We start from the raw sequence: 6,000 nt of genomic DNA, 5'->3' as shown, positions 1-6,000 counted from the left end.
GTCAAACACACAGATCTCAAGTAATTCTCAATGTTGGGGTGTTTTGTTCAAGCTAGCAAAGTTGTTGTTAAGGAAAATAATTTGTTTCAACCAATATTATAGCCAGAAGCATAGGGAGCGAGATCAAAACACGGGTATGTTTTAGTTTGTAAGCTAAGCATGCTTTAAGTATAACGCTGTCACACAAATCAGGAGACCCTCTTAAATATTAGCCCAATCTATTGCCCATATCAAATCAATTTAGGCTCACTTCAAAGACAAATCTCAACTGGGGCGCCACTATTGTACCACTGCAAATATTATCCGCGCTAAACTAACGCCAACCTTACCCTTCTCTCATTCTTTTCCCTCTATTTTCCCAACCCCTCCCCCACTTTTCATATTCCTTGGACAGTAATACACTTAGTCTTCTAACACTTTATCGCGGCAGCCGTGTCCGGTTTTATGATCAACAGTTGTCGCAAAAATTTTACCCAATCCGCGAAATTTGAGGTAATTTAGACAGTAAAAACAAATTTACTGTAGAATATTTTATGTTATCTTATCTCCTAGATTTTATCGGCAACGAATCCCCTACCCGCTTCTAGTCGGGCGGTGGGTACAGTCACAGCCCAGGTAAAGGTAGGTAGTAATCCGCGATTGAATTGTTTTGGCAACTTCTTTCAATTTATTAATTTATTACATCCCGCGATCGTTATAACCATAGCTATTAAAACCATACAGACTTGTAGTAAGCCGCGAAAGACACCTATACAAGGACGTTTGAAATATTCCTGGCGCTGAGTTTCAGCAGAATTATCCTTTAAATTGCTTTTTCCCAGCAGGTACAGTGCGCTCAATTGCTCGTCTTCTAAATTTTATTTTTATACATCAAAAGCAACGAGATTTAGTTTTAAATTACTTTAGGATGAAACTAATCAAAGTTATAATATTGAACAGTGCTTAAGATACTTTATTAAACTTTTGAACGCTCACAAAACGTAACAAAAAGTAGTTTGTTTATTTTTGTTCATGAGTGCATTATGACAAAATGGTCACTTTGTTTACCTGTCATGGTTAAGTGTGTCGTCGTCATATTTTATTGATTTTTCTTATTTTCTGCTGATTTGAACCTTTGAGTCTAATTTAAGTCAAGGTGTGAATTATGCATTGAAAGTTTGATTAAGCCAAAACTACTGATTAAAAACAAATAAATAAACATCGTTCTTGCACGAACACTTTACCGTCAAAATTTGGTTTTTCAATCAAATTCCTTGCAATGTTTGTGGTTTTGTTCATTAGCAAAATATTCGATTTGAATAATTTGATCTTCGTGAGTTAGAATAGTCTAATACCGTTGAACAATTTAGTTCATTGTGTTTCCAGTTAAGAGGTCAGCTTATCATAAAATTACCTATCTATGAACTATTGACCCCGCAATTAAGTGATTATTATTATTATTTCTATGCAGTTGAATTACAAAACTAATTTCTGGACTTGTTCCGACTTTTACAACATCTCAATTCACAAAAAGTAAGTTGACCACTTTTTTCAACTTTGTAATAAAACCAAAATGAACACCATTAAGTATCATGATCGATCGTGATATGCGTGGATAAAAGCAAATGTCAGGTTAACTTATTCATTTGTGACACTACCGTTTGTTCAAATTTGCAATTACAATGTAACATAAATTGGGTTAATGTGCTTCTTATCAGCCCAGTTTAGTAATTGCGCAATCATACATTACCCAACACGCCTCAAAGGATTCCTCGCACTGCAGGTATGTTTTCTAATTTTGTAGGTCGTCGCCATTCTAAGTGACTTCCGAAATTAAGTTTGCAGAGAAACATTTTGCAGCTCACCTTATGTAATTAGCGTAACCCACGCCACTTTGTTCAAACTTCGGGATGAGGTTTTGGGACTTTTCAGGTTTTAGGAATTGTAGTGAAAGTGCGTTGGGAACACTAATAATTCTTGTCACGCTAACAACAAATCACAGCGCTTCTTGTAAAATTCAGCGTTTCAGGGATTCAGGGAAATTTGGTAAATTATGAGGGATAAAAGTTGAGTTAAGGCGGTCTTTTGAAATGAATTTATTATATGCATGCGTTTAATTTGAAAAAATGAGGTGAATATAGTGAAAAGGCATTTTACCACGCGCCGTACAAGATTGCCGATGGTCCCACGACACGTGATGCCTCAAAAGTTGCTGATATGTTAAATACTGAAAAATTTTGAGACATCAGAGAGGTAGTTGGATTGCAAAATAGAATTATAAATCTTATGTAGAGTTATTTTGAAGAAAATTTCTCCGAACGAAACATCTGGACTTGGCAGTTCTTCTGTGATTGCTATAATTGTAAAAACATAGCAGGATAAGTCCTGACGTAGAATTCAAAGAATTTTCATTGACTAAATAAAAGACTAGACCTAGCAGGGACTATGAGTGAGCGAAGAAAATCATTTCTAAGAAAATCAGATCCTAAATTTTTTTTTAAAAAACAAAGAAAATCAAAGTTAAAATGCAGCATGTGTACAAAAAATCACTAGCGAGAAAGCGAATTTTTGTTCAAACACCGTTTTCTCACTCTACTTTAAAATTAGAGTTAAAAAATGTCACGCCGCAAAATCACTCCTTTTTTGCTCCACTTCCTGTTTCGGCGTGACCAAAATCACTACTCCAATTTGACTTCAAAAATCATGAAAATGTGCGAACAGATCTTAAAAAAAGACAGCGCCCCAATACAAATCAAATTCTTTGAATTGTAAAAAAGTGGACATTAATTCAAAAATAATCACTGAGACTAAATAAAACCCTTCATCCGATGAAAGTTGTCAACGAAACATAAATAATTTTTATAAGTTTCATATTATGTAAACTCAAAGCAGAAAACAACTTCTCATTTTTTTTGAGAATCTCAGACGTTTTTGCGCAAATATTTCGATAATTTGCTTGTGATGTAGCTGAAATTCTTTCTGATTGATTAATCTGACTGACAAATCATTTTTTCAGTCCAATCATTTTTGTACAAAAACGACACTTGTATTGGTCTCAAATGAGATAAAGATATGAAATCAAGTAGTCTAATTTCAATTCACTATCTGTTTGTTGTACTTTGGAAAGACAAAAAAATCAATGATAGAACGTACGAACGTAAAATTTGTGGACCCTTACTTTTCTTTTCTAATCGAAAACTCTGCTGTGGTGTTGTTTTTTACCCAAAATTCAAATGCACAGAATTGAAATAAAAATATTTATCTCCTGCATGCTGTTGTTGTGTTAGGCTACATGACAATTTAATCAATTACTTTTTATTCTGTATCAATTTACCCCACCTGCCATTTTACCCACTGGTATTTTACCCAATGCCAATTTTCCCCATGCTCTTTGATCTTTTGCTTCAATTATCCGTTCTTCGTTTGCTATGGTTTCATATCAAATTCAACGCGCTATGTAATTATATATCCATTTATAATTATTATTATTATTATTAAATTGACTTGGTACCCGCGATGCGGGAATCACTTTGTTAACTAATTAGAAACAGGACCAATTAACAGGATACTGATAGTATTTAAAGTTCAAAGCCTTTAATTTCAACAGCGAGTTCAGCTGTTTCCGAAATAACACTGTTGGACATGTCCAGTCAAAAGTTGAGATGTCATTTCGCTGAGAGAGAACATTTGCATATTTCACAACTCTCAAGACAAAATACTCTTCGAATTTGACTGATTTCGTCCAATTAAAATTGGTCTTCAAAAATTGTTTTGCTGCAGAACGGTTACTGGGTGGTCCCTTGAAAACTTTCCAATAATCATCAAACTTAAGGGCAGTATCACAGTTGTAAATTTTGTTCAGCATAAGAAGATCTTTTCGAACCAAAAGAAAACTGATCGGCAACAAATTGTTGTAAATGAGGCTCTGATTGTAGTCACTATCTGTAAAAAATTTCTTATTCAAAGCCCCCTTGAGCGCTCGTCTTTGCATCTTTTCGAGTTTTCTGCAATTTGGCCAATTCGAGAACCATACATTTGACGCGTACAGGAGAATTGATAAAATGTAACTTTTGTATAAACTTACTTTTACTTTCGTATTTGTAGAAAAGGGAACGTTTCTCTTCAAGAAAAAAAGCTTTTGTTGTGCCTTTGACAGCCGCTGATTGATATGACTGTCCCATTTCAAGTTATTAGTAATTACTACACCAAGATCATTCACCGAAGATTTGCATGTAATTTCTGTATCGTCTGCATACAAGTGGACACTACACTGATCTAACTTTTTTACATCAAAACATATAGCTTCAAACTTTGCATTGTTGAATTGCATTCTGTTTTCTTTTGACCATTTAATTGCTTTGTTTAAATCATTTTGTAGTGAAAATAAATTCATTTGACTTCCAATAATTTTTGTGTCATCGGCGAAAAGATATGTGCTGTTCTCCATTAGAGATGGAAGGTCATTAATGTACACAGCAAACATAAAAACCGCAAACACTGAACCCTGTGGACCACCACTCGTAACAGCTAACTCTGACGAATAATCATCTTTAACAAACACGCACTGCGTTCTATTTGACAAATAATCTGCAAAAAACTTGAGAAATTGGTTATCAAATCCAAAATGCGTAAGCTTCAACAAAATTGCATTGTGATTAATTGTATCGAACGCTTTTGCAATATCGAGATAAACGCTTAAAGCAGACTCTTTAGCATTCCAACAACGAAAAATTTTTTCACAATACTGGATCATTTGAGTGATAGTAGAATGCTTGGTCCTGAAACCGTGCTGGCGATTGTCTAAATTTTTCCATAAACGATCCCTAAATTTTCTATACAGTAATTTCTCGAAAATTAGGGAAAGCGCGCACAACATTGACACTGGTCTGTAATTTTCTATGTCAATTCTCGACTCTTTTTTATGCAGGGGTTTAATTATTGCTTTCTTCCAGCTCTTTGGAAATTCTTGCTGAATTATAATTTTGTTAAATATCTCAGTAACAACTGGGACAATGGCAGGTGAAAACGTTTTCAATAAGATTGGCTGCAATTTATCGTAGGACTCAGAACCCGAATGACAACTAAAGATCATTGATTTTACTTCACTGTTAGTGAAATACATATCTTCTAGACAAATTGTGGGGTCTGCTGAAGCGAGTGGCACTGAAAGAGGGCTCGTATCCTCTCTGAAAACAGATGCAAAATGTTGATTGAAAGCATTGGCAATTTTCAACGGTCCAGAAATACTGTTTCCAGCAAACTTCATCTTAGTGGGCAGATCAGGAATACGACGAAAGCTCTTAAGATTTTGAAAAACTTCTGTCAGAGTTCAACCTGCGAAAGAGTTCAGATATACTGTCTTATCTAGTTCAAGTGAATCAGCTAAATTCTTTTCAAGCCTTTCAATTATGTTCTTATCTTTTTGACGTCGTCGAGCTGTATTTAGAACATTTTCTGCGTGAATGGAATGAGACGAAAAGTAGTAAGGAGCTTCCCTTCGCCTTCTCGTTTTCCGAGGAATAAAGGCCATACAGCAAAAGTTGATTTCATCATAAAAATGTTGAAGTGTGTGGTTTATATCTCCAGCTGAGGCATCAAAGTAACTGAATCTTTCAGCAATTTTGGGAAAATTCGCTTTTCGGAAAGAATGAACTGATTTTGATTTCTCAACCTGGCTGCTAGAAAAATTTACTTCAGCGCTAATCATTGGGTGATCGGAAAACGTTGCATGGATATGAGCAAAAGAAATAGTGTCAGGGAAAACCGCAAGAAAGCAATCATTTTTAACGTTTTTGTCCTCTATGAGAGAGCAAAATCCGTATTTCCGAAAAACCTGGCAAAATGTTTTTTCATAGGCATTATTACTGCTCAGGAGACTCCAATCAATTCCAGGAAGGTTTACATCACCTACTATGAGCACATTGATGAGATCTAAATTGTTTTTAAGAACTTTTTCATGAGCCGAACTAATAATTTCGTGTAAGTAAGTATCAAACAATTTTACTTCTAAGCGATAAGGCG

At 34.9% G+C, this 6,000-nt stretch overlaps 1 protein-coding gene across 4 annotated transcripts in view; it reads left to right on the top strand.

The window, feature by feature from the left end:
- Positions 1 to 6,000, top strand: part of LOC142335719 (uncharacterized) — a 28,481-nt gene continuing 22,481 nt past the window's right edge. The window contains exon 1 of one of the 4 annotated variants that reach the window (XM_075384126.1): positions 1 to 134. The gene's annotated coding sequence lies outside the window, so the exon portion shown is untranslated. The other 3 variants (XM_075384127.1, XM_075384122.1, XM_075384123.1) reach the window with 3 other exon arrangements.

Source organism: Convolutriloba macropyga, chromosome 1, assembly GCF_964194025.1.
Source record: "Convolutriloba macropyga chromosome 1, txConMacr16.3, whole genome shotgun sequence".
Lineage (NCBI taxonomy): Eukaryota > Metazoa > Xenacoelomorpha > Acoela > Convolutidae > Convolutriloba > Convolutriloba macropyga.
This window is presented reverse-complemented; position numbering and strand designations above follow the sequence as displayed.